Genomic DNA, 21,372 nt, shown 5'->3' on the forward strand with positions numbered 1-21,372 from the left:
AATCCTTGTTGATGGGAGAGCTTCCAAATTGGCATATCGGTTAGAGCTAGTTTCAGGCTCTTTGTTGAGTTGGGGTACATCAATGCATTTTGAGGAGGTCTGGAAAGTTCTCTCAGCATTCAGCAAATGGAAGAAAGAAAGGGAGAGATGGCACCCTCATCCCCCAGAGCCGTGCTCGTCTTCTAAAAGATACAGAGATCATGGATGCCCCTACATCTGAGAGGTAACTATTTGGTGCAGGAAGTTCAGTGTTTGGGTCAGCAGTCTTAGAGACATGACTGGGGTGCTGATAATGCTGTAGTCTCCTTTTTCTGCCTTGCAACAGCTCCAGTGAGATCAGTCTTTTGTGCCTATCAAAGCACCTGTTAGTACCTGCCTCACTGAAGTTTAAATTATTCCATTAGTAAAGGACATTCCTGTTGAAGAGGTTGTAGAGGTCAGAATCCAAAACAACTTGTATCCTCCAATAGAAGATGATATAGGAGAAGCAGCAGCATCACTCCTGCCAAAATGGTCTCATCAGGAGTGTAAAGATATTTGACTTTGAAAAAATAATCAATTCTTTGTGGAGGGGCCACATATTATCACTCTGCTTTCCACAAAGTTGGTGAAATGAAGGCTGGTATCTTCCTTAAAGTACTTAGCCATGCCTCACAGCCTTCATTAACAAATACAGCACCTCTGCACGAATGACTGTTCAAAGTGTCAGACAAACTGAACCTTGTCTTGAGCAGTGAAAAGTTCGAACATCCAAACTCCTCTTCTTTAATCGTGTCTGAAGGAGGCATGGCCAGTCAGCTCTTAGATCACCACCCTAGGCGACAAAGATGCCCAGGAGATAGAGCTATTCCGGAAGTCAGATTAGTCAGTCACTTTACAGATGAGTAACAATCAAGCTGTGTTTATTTATTACATCTGTACCTGCAGGGGCGGCTCTAGACATTTCGCCGCCCCAAGCACGGCATCATGCCGCGGGGGGCGCTCTGACAGTCGCTGGTCCCGCAGCTCCAGTGGACCTTCTGCAGGCGTGCCTGCGGGAGGTCCACCAGAGCCGCGGGACCAGAGGACCCTCCGCAGGCATGCTGCCGAAGTTTGCCTGCCTGCCGCCCTCCCGGTAACCGGCAGAGCGCCCCCCGCGGCATGCTGTCCCAAGCACGCGCTTGGCGTGCTGGGGCCTGGAGCCACCCCTGTGCACCTGGCACAAGACCATTCCTAGAGTATCTCACCTTCTTCAGGAGTTTAAAAAGGGTGCAAAAAAAGATAGCAGCGGAGGATCAGAAAGTTGTGAACAGCATTCTCTAAAAGCTTCCTGTAATGCTCAGGCACATCTGCCCAATCTGTAGCCACAGCTGTGACCATTAGAAAAGTCTCCTGGCTGAAGTGCACTGGTGTCTCTGCAGACATTCAGAATACAGCATAAAACTTTCCAAAGGGCTCTGGTTCAGCGCACAGGTGCACCCCAAGAGAGAAAACTGATTAGGGCAACACTCGAAGAACTCTGGAATCAGCTAGCATTTGACACACTTCATGCCTTTCCCACTGGAACCCATAAAAATTGTGTGTGTGTGTTGGGGAGAGGGGGGAAAGGAGAAAGGAGCCCAGAGATAGCCAATGGTAACATCTGCTGACATATTTATGCACCAAGGAAAGACCTCATCTTCAAACCAGGGATGTCTGATTCTTCTGCCCCAGATGAGTAAGCAAATTAATTCTAATCTAAGACCTAGTTTACACTGGGGGGACGAGGGGGGAAAATCGATCTAAGATACGCAACTTCAGCTACGAGAATAGCGTAGCTGAAGTCAACGCATCTTAGATCAACTTACCTCCCGTACTCATGGCGCAGGATCGACGGCCGCAGCTCCCCCGTCGACTCCACTTCCACCTCTCGCCCTGGTGGAGTTCTGGAGTCGACGGCAGAGCGTTCGAGGATCGATCGCTACCCGCCGATCCGGTGGGTAGTGTGGACGTACCCTAAGTGAATAAAAGGACCAATCTGGAAGAGTAAATTCTTGTCTCTATTTCCTTTTATTTCAGAGAGACACTAGAAGATGAATTTTCTTAAATCACTTGGATCAGAAAAGACAGAGATCCATGACTATTTTAAGATGGAATGGCTTTCCTATGTACATTACTATGTCTCTAGAACTTTACAGTGGGAGAATGGGCCAGGTATTTCAAGCCTTACAGTCTCAGAATGAAAGAATAGCCTATTGAGAACAATTATCAGCTCTATGCACAAAAGCAAAGAAATGTGGAGAGCTCATAGATGCTCTTCCCTTTCTGTCTCTCACACCAATATCAGGTCATAAAAGTGGAATATGACAATATTAATGTCCTTGTCATTGTTCACTGGAACAAGAGGCTGCTTTGCGGCATCTGAGACCAACTGCCCCATTGCCTTTTGCCTGAAAAGTTCAAGGTACATTTAGGACAGCTTCTGCCCTTCCTGTCCAACTTGCAATAAACCATTAGGTTATTTTCTCATTTGTACTATACTGGAAATGAAAGTTAAAAGGTCACTTGCACTGTTAATAAAAGCAATGCAAACCAGTGGCAAGAGAAAAAAGAATCGTGGCTGGTGATCTGATCTGATATTCAGTAGCATCTGCCTGTTTGACTAGCTAGAAAAGATTATCACACCAATCTAGATTAGCAGGATTATAGGAAGGAAATAACTTTTTATCTTGGCTAAAAAACACACTCATTACAATAAATTAACGTCCTTTATACAGTCTCTCTTACAGCCGGTTTCTTGTCAACAAGTCTGAAATATCTCCAAGGTAGCCATTGCAAAATGAGAGCCAACTAATCAAGTAAGCTACCCAAATTCACTATGACAATAGCTTACATTATACCTACTCTGTGCACAGCACTCTAAGGCTTATGTAATGGAAAGGAACCAACAAGACAGGGAGCCAAATTTACACAATTAGCACAGCTCCATTGACTTAAATAGAACTATGCTTATTTATGCTGAAAAACTGGCCTGATGTATGTTGAGTTCAAAAGATTTAAAAAACAAAAACACACGTTGGTATTGAAGTACTGCAGCACTGACCACAAGTACAGTACAGGAAGGAGATTTCATAAACATTTGAGAGGGGCTCACATCTGCACTGGCTGTCATTAAAAAGTCAACATTTACCTACAGATTCCACAGTTACTGGTTGTTTCCTTTTCCAACTATAAGGGGAAATGCCGGTATCAGATTTCAGAGTGGTAGCCATGTTAGTCTGTGTCAGCAGAAACAACGAGGAGTCCTTGTGGCACCTTAGAGACTAACCAACCAATTTATTTGGGCATAAGCTTTCGTGGGCTAGAACTCACTTCACTGGATGCATGGAGTGAAAATTACAGTAAGCAGGTACAAATATACAGCACATGAAAAGATGGGAGTTGCCTTACCAAGTGGGGGGTCAGTGCTAACGAGGCCAATTCAATTAGGGTGGATGCGGCCCATTCCCAACAGTTGACAAGAAGGTAAGAGTATCAACAGAGGGAAAATTAATTCTGTCTGTTGATATTCACCCCTTCCTGTCAACTGTTGGGAATGGGCCACATACACCCTAATTGAATTGGCCTCATTAGCACTGACCCCCCAGTTGGTAACGCAACTCCTATCTTCTCATGTGCTTTATATTATACCTGCTTACTGTGATTTTCACTCCATGCATCCAATGAAGTAGGCTATAGCCCACGAAAGCTTTTGCCCAAATAAATGTGTTAGTCTCTAAGGTGCCACAAGGACTCGTCGTCGTTTTTGCTGATATCAGAGACACTGTGTAGTAAAGAAAAGACCATTACCTTTTCCATAACTGGTGTTCTTCAAGTTGCGTTGCTCATATCTATTCCATAATAGGTGTGGAAGTTTTTCCCCTAGCAGAACCTGTAGGGGAGCACCCCCTCGGTTCCTTCTTGCCAGACAACTCTGTGAGAGGGAAAGGAGGGCAGGAAGTGGAATAGACATGAGCAACACATCTCGAAGAACACCAGTTACGGAAAAGGTAACTGTCTTTTCTTCTTCGAGTGATTGCTCATGTTGATCCCACAATAGGTGATTCCAAGCTATATCTGTTGGAGGTGGGAAGGAGTTCACAACCTCTCGGGACGGAGAACTGCCCTGCCAAACCCGGCGTCCTCCCTGGTCTGAGAGAGAATCCCACAATGTGAGGTGAACGTGTGAACTGAAGACCACGTGGCAGCCCTACAAATGTCCTGAATGGGGACATGGGCCAAAAAGGCAGGCGACGAGGCCTGCACCCGAGTTGAGTGCGCCTTCACAATTTGTGGCGGAGGGATTCCCGCCAGGTCATAACAGGTATGGATGCACGAGGTGATCCAGTTGGAGAGCCACTGAGTGGAGATCGGCCGACCTTTCATGCGCTCGGCTGAGGCAATGAACAGTTGCGAGGACTTTCTGAACAGCTTAGTCCACTCCAGGTAAAAAGCCAGAGCCTGTCTCATGTCCAGCGTGTGGAGGTGGTGCTCCACACTGGACGCGTGGGGCTTGGGGCAGAGGACCGGCAGAAAAAGGTCCTGACCCATGTGATAGGCAGAGACCACCTTCGGGAGGAATGAAGGGTGTGGGGGAGCTGGACCTTATCTTTATGAAACACCATGTACGGGAGTGGGGGAGGGGGGGGAGGCTCAGCAGTCAGGGCCCTGAGTTCCGAGACCCGCCTAGACAACATGATCGCAACCAGGAAGGCCACCTTCCACCATAGGTGTGACCGGAAGCACACGGCTAGCAGCTCAAATGGGGGCCCGTGAGACGGGCCAACACCAGGTTTAGGTCCCACTGCAGGACTGGAGGCCTAACATACGGGAAGAGACAATCCAACCCCTTAAGGAATTTGCCAGTCACAGCATGGGAGAATACTGTGTGGCCCTGCACCAGCGGATGGAAAGCCAATATGGCTGCCAGGTGCACCTTGACTGACGAGGGCACCAGGCCCTGGGCTCTAAGGCGGAGATAGTCCAGAATAAGCTGGATCAGGGCAGCCACCAGGGAAACGCCCGCTCGTCTGCCCATCTGGAAAACCCAGACCACTTTGCTAGGTAGGCTCGGCGGAGGGCCGCCTGCTTTCTAGGAGGACGCGCTGAACCCCTTCCGAGCACGTCCTTTCCTCCCTACCTAAACATTGTGCAGCCACGCCGTGAGGTGGAGTGCCACTAGGTTGGGGTGAAGGCAGTGGCCCTGGTCCTAGGAGAGCAGGTCTGGGCAGGACAGCCATGGCGGAGCAACCACCAGGCCCGTGAGGGTCCCGTACCAATGCTGCCTGGGCCATGCCAGGGCAGTCAGAAGGACCTGGGCCTTAACTGTCTTATCTTTTCCAGGACTTTGCTGATCAGCAGGAACGGGGGAAAAGGCATAGAGAAATTGGCTTGACCTGGACAGGAGGAAGGCACTGGAGATAGCGCCCCATCCCAGCCCCCCTCAGAGCAGAACCCGGGACAGCAACAGTTCTGAGTCACGAACAGGTCCACCTGGGGAATTCCTCACACTTGGAAAAGTCTGTGCGCTCTGGGTGAAGAGACCACTCGTGTCGAGAGGAGAAGTCCCTGCTCAAGCAATCCGCCCGCGCGTTCTGGGTGCCCGGCAGATGGAAGGCCTGTAGGCAGATGTCGTGGGCTATACAAAAGTTCCACAGCCTGAGGGCTTCGCAGCAGAGGATTGGGTCCTGCCTTGCCTGTTGATGGAGAACATCGAAGCCGTGTTGTCCGCGAGGACACTGACCACCCGGCCCTCCAGGTGCAAGTGGAAGGCCATGCATGCCAGCCGTACTGCCCTGAGCCGACCACAGACCTTGGGTCTGAATGTTCCCCACATGGGCCCCCCATCCCAGGTCCGCTGCATCGGACACCAGTTCCAGCGACGAGGCCCTGCCCTTGAATGGGACCCCTTGGAGCATGTTTCTCAGGGAGGACCACCACCGTAGGGAGGTGATCACTGGCTCGGGCACTGTGAGGACTTTGTCCATCCAGCACCTGGCCTGAGAGAACTCCGAGGCCAACCAGAGATGGAGGGGCCTCATCCTGAGTCTGGCATGACAGACCACACATGTGCATGCCGACATGTGACCCAAGAACTGGAGGCACGCTCTGGCTGTTGTCAATGGAAACCGTGTGACCGTGTCAATGAGCCCCTTCAGGGTCTCGACTGTCTGATGGGAGGGAGGATGAGGCATCCAGGACCGCCCCAATAAACTCTATGCGTTGTACCAGGACTAACGTGGACTTGGTGTTGTTTACCAACAGGCCCAAAGCGGTGCACGTGGACAGAAGGAGCGCCACGTGATTCCACACCTGAGACCGGGAGCTGCCCTTGACCAAACAGTCATCCAGATAGGGGAAGATCTGGATCCCTCCGGCGCCCGAGGTAGGCCGCCACCACCGACATACATTTCATGACTACCAGTGGACAGGCCAAAAGGAAGGACCGTAAATTGGTAGTGTTCCTGCCCCACCGTGAAACAGAGGAAGCATCTGTGCCCTCGAATATATGAATGTGGAAGTATGCGTCCTGCAGATCCAGGGAGGGGATGATGGAGGCCACGAAGACCATGTGGAACTTCACCATGTACTGGTTCAGGCCTTGCAGGTCCAAGATGGTCCTGAGCCTCCCTTTGGCCTTTGGGATAAGGAAATAGCGGGATTAGTACCCCTTGCCTTTGAACTCCACCATACTGCTTCCACCATTCCTAGGCCCAGGAGCTGCCTCACCTCCTGCTCGAGCAGGGCCTCATGCGAGGAGTCCCCCAGGAAGGACGGATGGGGGGTAGTTGGGCAAGGAGGAAGTAAACTGGAGGGTGTAGCCCCAGGAGATGGTGTTGAGGACCCATCAGTCTGAGGTGAGCCACGACCACTCCTGGAGGAAAGCACACAACCGATTGGAGAAGGTAAGCTTTATTGAGGGTGGATCTCTGATGAGAACTGGCAGTGTGCCCCAGCCGTCCCGTCAAAACCGCCTTTTCCCCGCTTGTTTGCCCTTGGAGGACCCAGGCTGGAGCGCAGGCCGAGACAGCCTCTGTGGGCGCCTCTTATAGTCCCGCAACTTCTTATAAGCGGTCTCGTATTTTGGCCTGAGCGGGAGTCTGCTGTGGCGGTCCTTCTGAGCCTCCAGCCACCGGGGGCTGCGATGGGGGCCACGGTGCCCACTGGTACCATTGGGCTGGCCACGAGGTCTGGTGCCACTGCACCTGATGTGGCACCAGCGGAACCGCATGTTTGGCCTGGCCCATTGATGGGAAGACTACAAAGGGAGGCCGGGCTGACATACGACCTGCTGCTGTCCCTGGACTGGGAGGAGTGGCGGCGCTGGGAGCAATGCCAACCACAGGACCATGATCCTGACGTGGAGGACCAGTACCATCGGTAACAGGTGCTCCATAATCGGCTCTGGAGGGTGGACCCGTGACGGCGAGATACCGGTGATCAATGCCCGGTGATCAGTGCCAGGCGGGGTCCTGGAGCGGGACAACGAACAGGAACAAAATCGACATTCGTGCCGTGACCAGCTGCGATAGCCTCTCTGAGATGAGGACCTTTGGCGGCATCTGTCCCGGTCCCGTCGGTGTTTGCTCCTCAAGGTGGAGCGGTGCCGAGAGTCTTGGTCAGACAGAACCCAACTAGACAGTCTGGTGGGCATCGAGGGCGATCCACGTGGACTTTGCCCTGAATGGTCACTGGGCGGCGAACAGTGTCGGGAATGTTCCCTCGACCCAGACTGGTACTGATCCGGGGGTGAATGTGGAGATCCCAGCAGCGGCTTGCCTCTGTACTGCGGGGCTGACATTGGTGGTGCTCCTGGTACCAGCGTGGACATAATATCCCGGGCTTCCTGCAGGGCTTCCGGTGTGGAGGGCATCCAGACATCTGGGGAGACTTGCTCTGAATGGGCCAGGCTACTCCGCTTGACTTGAGTTGGAGGCCTAGATGCCGGTGGGGATCGAGGACTGCCCAACATGGGTCTAGCCTTTGTTCTGGGTTTACTCCGGTGCTGGGGCGAAGAAGGCCTTTTCCTGGCCTTCTTGGCATGCCTCGTGGACAGGGAGTGGTGCCAACTAGTCGATGGTGCCAAAGGGTTGCCACGCACCGACACCGCGGTGCCAAGTCAGAGCAGCACGCCGGAGCCGGGGTCAGTGCCAACTCCATCAGAATAGCCCGGAGCCTAATGTCCCTTTCTCTCTTGGTCTGAGTCTTAAATGACTGGCAAATCTTGCAGTGATCGCTGAGATCCCCCAAACAGCGTAAAGAGTCTGTGGATCACTCACTGGCATAGATCACCTACAAGTGTCACACGACTTAAAACCTGGGGCACAGGGCATGACCTGGCCTGGGCGCTCTAAACTAAACAACTAACTACCTACAGGTACCATACACTGAACGAACAAGCAGTTTTGGGGACAAGCTACGGCAAAGCTGGAGCAGAGCAGTTCCAAAGCACCTTCACTGGTGGCAAGAAAGAACTGAGGGTGGGGGGAGCATGCAGCTCCCCTTATACTGTGCCATGGAGGCGCCACTCCAGGGGTCACTAGGGGAAAAACTTCCGGCACTGGTGCATGTGGCGAGCACGCACACCTATGGTGGAAGACACATCAGCAATCACTCAAAGAAGAATCCTGACTTCTTTTTTTAAAATGACAACTGCTGTAACTATGGAATTTGGAGCCCTAAAAAGGATGGGTGGTTTAGGGGTTTCCCCCCCAAAACCAGGAACTTAGTATTATTCAATGGAATTCACTCTGTAAGGCAAGAAATTCCCTCATGAAGGAGGATTTTTAAAGGATTATACATGGGTAACTAATGAATTCAAGAAAATCATCATAATTTCCTTGTAGCATCAGTTCTTCCAGCTTGTAGCAATAAAGAAATAACTGTTTAATACAGTAAAATAATGTTATAATGTGAACAGTTTGTTCATCATCTTTATTACAACAAAAAGAAATAATAGAGAATAAAGAGAATGTTAGATACTAGAAACAAACTTTCTCCTGATAAAAACAGTAAAGGCATGTCTGCTTGACTCTATTTGAATTGCCATTGTAAAATCTCAGGGCATCATCAAAGCATGTGACCCTAGAAGGAACCATTTAAAATGAAAACAATCATGGCATATAGGAATGCTGTAGTAACAAGCACTAAGGGCCTGTTGGCATTTATACCACATACCTCCCTTTTGGAGACAGGTGTCTCAGCTTTCCCATAATACTTCAGATTAAGATCTGGGATGCACATAGGATGCATATTTCTTTCTTGTAACTCCATGAAATAGCAGGTTGCAGAGCTCTCAGCTCTCTGAGACTTGCTCCTAACTCATGCAGAACCCCACTGTTTTAGGTGTTTTTCTTCATCTGCAAGGAGTTCAGGAGGACTTGGGCCAAGGAGCATAATTTGATTTTACAGCAGGCAAATGCTTCCATGCTACACTGAAAAGGAAACCCCCTATTCCTCAGTGTAGGTTCAGACGAAATTGTCTGTTTTTGAAAATGGTACACTTCTCTTGCATAATTACATGTACATTTCCAGTATATTTGGTGGTAACATAACCTAGTACTCCTGAAAGCATGCACAGTTATAAATATATACAGAAGATTAACGATCAGACTGAGATTGCTTTTAAAGCATAGGTACTTTAACATTAAAATGATTGAGGTAACATTACACAAGACAACCCTATTATACTCCTAGAAATCAACAGTTTGATCAATCATCACATATTATTAAAATTTCTATTTTAAAACTATAATTTTTACATCTTACTGAGTGAACTGTCACAGACATGTCATAGGTAAAGAAATGCAGTTACAGAAGAATGAAAGTTAAATAAAATCTACTGAACATTGTTAATACTGTATTTAGATAAATGATCGCTCCTGAGATACTAAATATAAGCAAAGCTAGAGATGGCAAAGATACAGAATGAACAAGCTTTTCATTTTGAACATAAATAGCTATTTTGCTAATGTAATTTAGTGTACTATAAACCAATAGGATTAATTTCTGGAACAGCTTGAAGGAATGGAAAAAGCTGGTTAATATCTATACAACTTCATGCCACCAAATATTGCTAAACAACGTGGGACAGTACAGTGCAAAATCTACAGTCTTAGCTCTTTAAAATTCCTCCTGTCCTGCAGGGTGAAATCCATCGAATAATCAGTAATTCCTGAAAAAAGAGATATATATTCTCTTACTGCAGGACAGGAAAAATGTTAAAGAGACAGGCCTATACACGGATACTGAGAAGACATTATATGGTTAGGTCCCAGTCCTGCAATAATTTCAGTGACTTCAAAGTCACAATTTAAAGAATAAATCACAACAGGACTGGTAAAAGGGTATGAAATGAACATACATTACAACTGAATCTGAAGACATTTCAAGCTACAGATTTCTACTGTTTTTTCAAAAAGAATTTCATTGTTGAATCTAAATAACTGTACTTTAATACCAAAATTTCAATTCTAAACTTGTAGGAAGCCCTCAATATATTTACAGGAAAAAATATAACATTTTAAAGCACCACAAGAGCAAACAATTTTCTTTATGAATATCTGTTAAAAAATGCAGTCAAAATACAAGCCAAATATTAACCAAAGTTCTGCCACATCTACATTTTTGAACGGTAAGCACTTCTGATCATAAGTCACTGGTAACCTCAACAATCAATGATGATTTTACAAAAAAAATCTAACATGCTATTTTGGTCCTCATCTCTCTCAAGTTCAGAATATAACCATCCTTTGCTGCCCAAGTATCCAATCCTACTACCACTGAAATGGGAATCTTTACATTGAATTTAATGGGAGAGAGACTAGATTCTAAAGTTAGCCACTTAAAGTACTTAAGATACTGAAAATGGATTCTTCAGTGAAATCAAGATACAAAGCTAGAAAAGTCAATTACCAACAAAAAACAAACCCCTACTGATTAGCAAAATGATCAAAACCACCAATGTAAATGTTTGCTGCTTTGACCGTCAGGTCTTGACTCTCACCTTAATAAAGACGACCCACACATAATTGTGTTTGTATAAAAGATATTTACTTCAATTATCACACCTAGGGTGCTAGTGAATAATAATAATAATACATCATGTGAGTTTCATACAGTGATATTGCTTCTCCATATCATATAGGGACCGTTGTACAGTGCTGAGAACAAACATTATATGGCTAACCAAACAAAGACAGAAGAAACAATGCCATTCCGCTGACGGAGGGAGCACTTCCCCGCTACTGCCAGCCATATAAACTTTTACTTTTATGTTTAAACAAATACCAAGAAATAAAATGTTACAAAAGATGAGTCACAGCAACACAACGTGGGCTTTTCAAAGCTACTTGTACAAAAAAAAAATGACACTTTTTTTGGTCAATTGGTTCTTTGTGAGGATTTTTTTTTAAATCTGTGATTGTGAACATAACAAACAAGCTCTAAAAATGTCTAAGACTTAGTGCGTTACAGAAAAAATATAAAATACTGCTAAAAATGTAAGACACCACAATACATGGGGGTAAAACTGAGCTTATTATTTAAAAACAAAAAAGTTCTCAGGAAAAAGTACACCACTTTATCTGTCTGAGTTCATCTTGTGCTGTGTTAGTAGTCAGGGCATTCATTTCAAAAGTCTGCCCATTATCATGGCAAGTAGTTATTGCACAAATGCAAAGAGTTAATTTCTTAATAAAAATGAAAAGGGACATGAGGGAAACAATTTTAAAAAACAAAAGCACCCCCACTCCCAAACAAGTTAATTTACTTTGGATTTAATGTCCAAATTCACACACTTGACATTCTTGGAGCATTTACAGAGAGTGGGACAGACAGTGCCTGTTTTCTTAAAAGGAACAGCAGAAAACAGCTTTCAACACAGAAATGCATAGACTATTCTGATAGATAGAAATGAAAACCTTTCGCAGAAATTACCTAATAGTTTAATGTAGGGCCTTTCCCACCTCTAACTACACCAGAAGGAGAAAGTCAAGGCATTGGGAAAATGTTATTTCTGAAAAATTAATCTGATGTTCTTAGTGGGATGTCCTCAAAAAAAAAAAAAAAAGGCAAAGTGCAAGTTTGCTTCCAAGCCACAGAGGAGGTGGTGCGCCATGCAACAATCGCAGCTCCTTACATCTTTGCCTTTTGTAAGGCTCTTTGTGCTGGTTCAGCGCTTATTGATGGCCCTTGACCTTGTCCCCCAAGCAGACACATCCCTCCCTCATACAAACAGGGCTATTTCTAAAGCAACATTTCTCTTGTTGTGTAAGCAGCTCTCGCTCAAACTGTTACCTACCCACAGAATGCTTGTCTTAATGTGTTTCTACGTTGCAAGGAAACCAAACAACTCCTCCAGCACAGATACAAATTTACAACTAGTATTTTCATATTTCATACCAGGAAAAGTTGTTGCTGCACAAGATTGTTTTGACCAACTTTATATGTAAGAAAAAATAGTTATGAATTCAGAAATTAAAACGTATGCCAACAAAGATGAACATCATAGGAAACCAGTCTCTCTTGTTTTAAAGTAATACTCTTGAGCAGATTGCAATGTACCTTGACAAAGGGATATTGCATCTTCATGAAATCTTAACAGAGGCTCTAGGAGGCTTAGGGTATTTTTTGTCTCTCTTTATATCGGAGTCTCTTCCCTCACTACTGAGTCTTTTTAATCTCAATACTAAATGGTTTTTAATATTTAAATACAAATATTTAGTAGACATTTACACAGAGTCCTTTTAAGTGGATTGCTCCAGAAAACACAACATACTGATATGGGTATTAATCAGTCAAGTACATGCCAACCCATCCAATTCCCAGAACAGGCCAATTCTTCTAAACAGAATGGAATAGAATGAGTTTGGTGTGCTAGACCATCTATGTCTGTTTAAGCAATAAGAAGTGATATGTATACTTCTGTTGTGTTTATATAAAAATCTCTGAAAGGCATTTTAAAGTAATCTCACTATAAATAGGAAAGACCAGAATTTCGTTTTGTTCTAATAATGAACTTTATATAATTAGACATATGTTGCTGTGTAAAGAGTGAGTTTTAGAAATAAACAAGTGCTAGTATGAACTGAGGAGGTAGGAGTGTGATGCAGAGAAAAAAAACCCTATTCTTCACAAGTCCCAGTTAGACTGGAATGACCTTACGGTGTATCACCATTTGAAGAGGAAATGGCTCAGGAAGTTGAAATGAACACATAAGTGCTTATTTTAAAGGTATGTAAGAACATGGTGAAAGTTAGCCATAGCTGGAGATCACATGGGTGCTTGACCAATCAAGTTTTTTAAATGCTCACTGAGAGACCCATTAGTATGTTTTTTTCAGAGATTGTTGCTATGAGTGTAAGAGAGATTGTTGCACAATGGTGGACTATTTATTCCAAAATGTCATCATGCAAATATAACCAGTGTGAATATACTCTTCACCTGAATCCTCCTAGACTAAAGCTTACATTTGCCTACATTGGGTGTACAGTGTGTTAGCTCCTAAATATAAAATTAGAACTTCTATTGCACAAAATTTTAAATGCACAGTAGTATTAAGTGCTCTTTGTCAAAGGGATTAGTGGCCCTGGGCTACTGAAATGCACCTTGATTGAAATGCACTCTTTTTTTCTGAAATAAAAAGTAGGCTCTTGCGTATGCTGAAATCTAGATCACTGTGCTTTAGATTATTCTCAATGAAGAGATGAGGAGATAAGGCACGTTATCTTTCTGATTACAGAAAGTTTGATAAATAGTACATTTTATGAAAGAAGTATAGGCTAAACGCTTCTAGGAAACTGTGTAATAATATTGCTTAAACTAAAAACATTTCAAGATAATCAAAAAACCTTCCCTCCCTCCCTCACCCCCCCCCCCCCCGCAAAGAACAAACAAACAGGAAATCCGTGAACTTCTTCATTCCTGAGGAGGACGAAAAAGGAATGGAAGCCTCTTATGGAGGGGAAAGTAGGGAGAGACAAAACCCACCCAACAGCACAATATAGTTGTGTTGCTTATTCTTCACCTGCCCTCCTTTAAGCTAGTGTATCGAGAACACTTACTGTATATACTATACTAGCATTCAGAGGTAACTAGGTGCTTTGGAAACACTTTTTTTTTTAAAGCTAATTAATTTACATACATAATACATTAAAATAGTAGTAAGGGTCTAATGGAAACTAACAAAAGCCAGAGAAATGCAGCGTGAACCCTGACTGAGTACCAATCTTATAACACACCTAGATATATTTTTCTTAGTTCCACATATGTAGGATTGGATTTATAAAGCCAGTTAAATGCTTAGTCCTCCAAAGTAAACAAAGTCCCCTGAGAGGAGCTCAGAATATGCAATTTCAGTTATATACACCTTAGAAGTAGAATTTTAAGCATGCACCAGAGATGAATTGCTGGTTTTGATTTGTCACTTGGTTCAATTTACTGAAAAATTCTTCCTTTTTTAAAACCTTTTTTAAAGGATGGAATGCTGCTCCCTTTAACTGACCATACTGTATGCAGGCATAGCAGCTCATATTGTACATGGAAGAGTGCTTAGTGCATGAGGTTCCTGATAGCCATATCAGAGCAAAACCTATTTATACAGTTACAGGGCGAGTTTAGGATGTGATTTCATCCTTAGTTCTAAATTATCTAGCTTTTGTACATTTCAGCCAGAACCTTGAAATTACTTTTATGTATTCTAAATGTGAATTTTTCTCTTCATGTTAATTAAATCTGCATGTTCAAATGATCTGATCCCTCAGAAGCCTGCAGTCACTTTCTTGCAACGTGGATTTTGCCTAGCAAGTGGGAAACTGGCACTCTATGCATTAATATACATATTAGCATGTAAATAACATTTTTAAACCTGCCATCCACCCATGCCCCAACGCATATAATTTACCTGATAGACTGTAGCAATTCCTTACTGAGCCACTAAGGCCTATATTGTAAATATGCTACATATTTAGGAACTTTTCCAAACAGGAATAGTGTAAGTATACGTGTTTAAAAACTTTAAAAAATGCATATTATTGACCCACACAGCTAGAAGGTGATAACACAATTAACATATTATTATTGTTACCAATAGAAAGATTGTGCTGTTACAAACATTACCACAAAATTACACAGTAACTATGCAAAGAACTCCTGTCACCACTACTTCAGGAAATTCCTGGGATTCTTCTCCACTTTCCATGGATCTTTGGGTGAGTACTTTACTTGGTAGTACAAATATCTCAAAAAATAAAATGAACAGCCCTAGATATGCCTCTAATGGATGGATTGCGGGAAGTGGGGCGGCAGTTAGTATTTACGGTAGTTTCCTAATATGACTGTTTGTCATTTAACTTTTATATGGTCAAGGCTCACTTGACTGTTTCAGTTTAATAGAGAAACTGAAGTGATACATTAAAGTCGCCAGATTTAGTAATAGAAAGAATCTAGAAAGAGCTCTAGATTGTGCTCTTGGACACGCATGACTTCCACTGAAGTCAATGGGAGTTGCATGCTTGTATGATGGCAAAACTTGTCCTTTGGCATACATCTATCCAAAAATAAAAGATTAAATAACCCCAGTATAATTTTTAAGTAGACATTCTTCCTTCTACACATTTTTGTGCCTGAACATGCTCATGAATTGTGATGAATTGACAACCCTGGTGACTCAAGTCCATTTTTTAATCTACACAACAGATACAGCAGTGCACGCTTCCCCCTCTCTGTCAGCGTGCCTTTGGCCTGACATAGAAGGTGTGAGGAGGGTGTTTAGTCTCCACGGCCAATCAATTCCTGGCCTTTACAGAGGATGCTAATAAGGGTACCAATTAGTAAAAAGTTGTGTGGTTAATTTTTGTGACGCGAACACTTCTCTATGAGGAACTGACCTGAGACCAAATAATTCATTTCACGTATGCCAAAGAACAACTCTATCAGGGTGAAATTCATCCCTGTCTGAGGGCCATCACAAAACCAAAGCACCACTTAAGATATATTTTCAGGGCTTAACTGAGTTTTTAAGGACTGCAGGAGCCTATAGCTGACCCTCCCCAAAGGAGGGTCTTTTAATCACTGTACATTAATAGGATATGGCATATTGCATTACACACAAAATTTAGCAGCTCAGATACTGGGGTGATAAAGGCCATAATAGTATCTGGATACATATGGTAACAAGGGACTTATTTTTCTTAAAGTCTATTGTTGCATATATTTAATACATGGTTTATTCAATATCTACTATATTAAAACCATAAAAATGAATAGGGTTCGAAAATAAAATTATTTTTGATGAATAATACATACCAAACTCTCATATAGCGCTTTTCATCCATAGATCTCAAAGCACTTTACAAAAGAGGTCAGTATCACTATCCCCATTTTACTGATGGGGAAACTGAGGCAAAGAGAGGCAGTGACTTGGCCAAGGTCACCCCAATGACGGAGCCAAGAATGGAACCCAGCTGTCCCACGCTAATGTTTATTTTCATTATTTAAAGTAATTTGGAGTTATATTTTAAGTTGTTTGGCACTTTTTGAAAATCTTGTATTATACAGAATTTTTACAGGCTCTTTAATTGAAAACTGTTTGATTGTATGTATGACATGGAGGAAGACATGTTAGTGCTTGGCTAGAGGGACCACAGAAAATGCCATGGAGACTGGAAGGCCTAGCATAATAGTAAATTAAACTAAATGCTGTGTTTTACACTTGTTATGTCTGTATAAGTTAAACTGTGGAAGATCAGATATAAGCAGCCTGTCTTGTTAGGGGCTGAACTCACTGAAGTCAGGAAAGACTTTCCATTGATTTCAGTGGACATAAGATCAGGCCTTAGACCAAGTGACACCTTTTCTTCCTCTCTCCATATCTTTCTTACGATCTCCATGAAATCCTCACACTCAGAACCTATGGAACTCAAGTATAGGGAGTGATTTTAAGACCCAGTATACATGGGCTGTAATATAAGCAAGAGAGATGATTTAAAGAACTCACTTGCTTAAAAGGAAAGTGAAGAAACAAATGGATCCTCCATCTGCATGTCAAAAATCTTTATGAATATATTTATTTATTGCATTTATAATGAATCACTTTGCTACATTACACTGCTGATTTCTTAGCAATCCTGCTAAAGGCATTAGTCCATATTACTAATGACATTTCAGTTTAAATAAGGAAGCTGTTTTGGATTTAAGTGCAAAAATGCATCTGAAACCAATTACTTTTTTGGTATTTTTATAATTTAAATGTGGTCAAAATGTTTTTCCATTTCTAAACTACCAAGTTCTTGCCAAGAGCATTTTTTTTCGTTTTACAGCAGAGTTCTAAAACCCTTGAAATTAGGGATTTTAAGATGGAAACTCTGACAGACCCTGGACTGCAGCATTGCTAGTGGGGACTGCAATCTTTTTTATTATATTTATCACATTATTCTGTCAGATTTTCCCCTAACTCTAATTTATTTAAATTAATCAGCATTATAATTTCACTTTGCGCGAACACTGAGATGACACACTTTCCCTCTAGATCGCTGTTCTCACTTTTAAAAGATTGCAAAATGGTAATATTTTAAAATAATGACTAGAGAATATTGCATAGAATTCTGTAGTGTTCATTAACCCCTTCACTGTAGCCTCCCCACATGGTTATGTTAAAAATGAATACAAAAACCTCTTACCTAATGAGAAAGGCATGCGATTTTTACTTTTAGAGACATCTTATTCTAGTAAAGAGCTTATTGTGAAACAGCTCGTGGACAGATGATATGGATAGAGCGTACCAATGCAAGGCTCCTTAAGGAGTGACTCTACCCACAAAGTCTATTTATAGATTTTGCAGGAGTGCAAGCTAAACTAAAATGATCGAGTTCTATGGCATTCAGTAGCTACTTTAACAAAACCCTTTTTCTTTTGTTATCAGTAAGAAAAATCTTGTGATTCCACAGATAAAGAAAATCGTATTTATAAAAATGGAACAATTATAATCAACAGGCATGCTTCATCCGCTCTCCATTAACACAGTAATAAAAGAGACCACCACACTTAGTTAAATCTCAATATTGTTCTCTCCTTTTTGCACTACCCATCCAGAGATAAAAATGACAGAATTTTACCTTCAGTATAAAAATATTTGTTAAAACAACCTGGGGCCTATCCCTCCATTGCTTTAGACAAAGTCTGAACTATAAACAGAAACAAGGGTTTAAAAAAAAGGCTTTTAAAGAACATAAAAATGGAAACAGTCTGCAGAAAACCTGTAATGCTAGAGACCTATATGCGCTTTTATCTATCTGGAAAAGTACTGAACAGCATGCCTTCAGCAAGTGCTCCATTTTCAGTCGTCTTAACGCTATAATACAACTGTGCATAGAGAACAGTCCCACATGTTGAACATGTGGCACCTTCTACAGCCTTTCACCTTTGTTACTCTCAACTAATCAATGACTGGAAAGCATTGAAGAGTCCAACTCTTTTTACATTACTTCTCCAGTAGCTCTTTATCAGGTAATGAAGACTAGGAGTGTAATACTAATTTCCCCAACAACATTAATTTTAAATAACATACTTCATTACCATGAAGAAATATAGCTAAAAATCATTCACCACAGATGCAATTTAACCCTTTTTCAACCAGGGAGGTCTTGCCAATTTGGAAAACTAGTAAGGAAAAAATCTCCAAACAGGAGAGTAAGGTAAGGTATCCATCAAAGAATTGTAACGTGATTCCTAACTGGAAGTTTGGAGTCATCCCAATGGCATTCTAATAGTTTTACGTACTTTCTACCTATGATATTATGCATGAAATGACAAAAGGAACTAAAGCATTAATAAAGTGCCAAAATATAGGGAATACCAAGAGCATTTTATCTGACTAATTTTATAATAAATATTGATGACAGCCCTTGGCAGAATGGGGTGATTTATGAATCATGAGTGCTGTCTTCAACAAAATTCTATGCATTGTAAGTGGTATAATGGAGTTTACAGTTCACTGTTAGTGTTATAAAGGAAACATCCTCTACAGGAGAGCTACAAATATGCTTTTAGAAAATTGACATAGCATTAACAAAAATAAGCAGACACTTTTGAGTGTTTGGCTCCTCTAATGTAATTAGCAGAAACCTGAAAACTACAAAACGAAAGAACAAAAAGGATACTTTTGAAGGCACTTAAGTATTGCTTATCAAGAAGAGAGATTAACCCTTACTGCTGCATTTGGGTTCATCCTATTAATAAAATTTTGCTTTCAGTGACAGCTCTCAGTAAGCATTATTGAATGCAATAAAGAGACACTTATTCAAAAACAGGTCTGGGGACCTTAATTAAGCAAAATAATAAATAGGAAAACAAAACAAAACAAAAAACAAAACAAAAAAACCCCACAACCTACAAGCAAGCAAAATTTAACCACTTGACTGCATCAAGCACCCAGATCTCAACCTGATAGAAATAGGTGGTGGCAATGCATTGCAAATATATTGTTCTAAAGTAAACAAAGAAAACTGATTAAGTTAGAATGTAAGACAATATCTGGATTTGTCTAATTATAAGTTCGGTCTCTTGGCTGAACTGAAGATGTTTATATTTTGTTGTTACCCATGTTCAAGTACATATATTTGAATGGGACACACATTCATAAACGGAGATGTGTTTTATAAACCAAATCAAAACATTTGCTTTTAAGGAGACACTGCGGTGAAGAGAAGATTTCTAATGGTAATGTTTTGATTTACCATGTCGTTTGCTGGAAGTTTTCTCAGCCAAACGTTATGTCCCTATAAGTAGAAGTCACAGTGATTCTAGATGGTGCAATCACATGTTCCTAATTTTCTCTTTAGCTCACCACAGAAAGGGCTAGTTGCGGTCTCTGTTTATCAAATTTGAGTCGTGCACCACAAGCTAAGTCTCTGGTTACCCAAGCAGGTAATTTGAAATGACTGTAACAGTAAAAACAGGTAAATAAATCTCTGCCTTTCAGCCTCCTAGAGCCTTCTTTTCGTATTCATGAAAAGGCTAATAGTGTAGTGACGCTTAATTTGTGAAAACCTGAACTAAGTGCTGCTGTTGCACGTTGAGACTGTAAATGAAATACATCACTTCTAAAACATCATGCAAGAAATGTGGGTTCACATCGTACAGTCAAAGTCCTACTAGTTAATTAATACAAGCACACTGAGGTGTAATATTGGGAGCATACCTTTAAAATTGGAACTCCTTTCCCCACCCTCCCAAAAATCAAAAAAGTAATATTAATTAAAATTAAGAAGTAATGAATGCACCATTAAAGTGTCATCAAAAGATGCTGACCTAAGACAAAGGTTTCAATGATACACAATACGGTCAAAAAGTCTTCAATCAATAATATACAGTATGACAACTACATCTTGTAAATTATACCCAATACTGCCGGCAGTCTATCCCTCTAAAGAATATTTGCCCCCTTTCATCCCTTCCTAACAATCAGATAATAAAATACAGCACCTATAAATAAGCAAAAAAAAATATATATATATATACCGAAATCATCTATTGTTAGTTTTAAAGATATGGCAATAAAGGAGTCTAAATTAGCAAACTTGTAGAAGCCATAACTGATAAAACAGCTTATTGAAAAAAGGTGGCAGTAATGCACTCTATGTGTGCACAAGTACGTAAGAAAATACACAGACGTATAAAATTGCTCGCACACACTCACACACACACATCCTTCCACACACCTCTATGCTCACGCATATACATATAGACAACAGGAGGAGTTAGAGACAAGTCAGAATTTGATTTGTACTTTGATCAGTTTTATGCTGTGCATAAAATAATCTGAAGAGGCTAAATTTCTGAAGGGCGGAATAGTCTGGACTGGGATTCAAGAGCATGAGTATTTTGGTTTGGAGTTTGGGCTATTTACATCTTGGTCACAGCCCATCTGATACCTGCAATGTATTCTTTTTCTACACAAAAATAAACTTCCCACAAACTAAAACATTTAAATCAGTGCTTATGGTGGGAAGAGAGTCAGTAAATGGCTACCTATTGTAGGAAGAAATCTCTTCATCTGAGGCAGGCCCCAATTCCTTCTTAGTGGTGTGTGTTATCAGTTATACATGTAAATGAAACTTTAACTGATTTCAAGTTAGTTGAATGCTTCAGGTTGTAAAATATGTCCCCAGAGCTGCAGGCTGAAATGTTACTGGCCAACTTTTTTCATTTCTCTTTCTTAAACAAAAAGGTACTAGATACAACTTAGATAATGTTTTCACCCCTCTAGCCATGAGGCCAAGAACAATTCAAATGAAATGATCAAGTACATGCTATTCTAAGTTGTCTCCTAAACCTCCTGGATATGAGGTCTGATCAGCGTGCTCTGTGGTTAGAGGT

The 21,372-nt window shown here is 42.2% G+C and overlaps 1 protein-coding gene across 3 annotated transcripts in view; it reads right to left on the reverse strand.

Annotated features, from left to right (window-relative positions):
• CUX1 (cut like homeobox 1) overlaps nucleotides 1-21,372 on the reverse strand; it is a 399,391-nt gene that overhangs the window by 44,537 nt on the left and 333,482 nt on the right. The gene's annotated exons all lie outside the window — the stretch shown is intronic.

This window comes from Mauremys reevesii, linkage group 20 (genome assembly GCF_016161935.1).
Source record: "Mauremys reevesii isolate NIE-2019 linkage group 20, ASM1616193v1, whole genome shotgun sequence".
NCBI lineage: Eukaryota > Metazoa > Chordata > Testudines > Geoemydidae > Mauremys > Mauremys reevesii.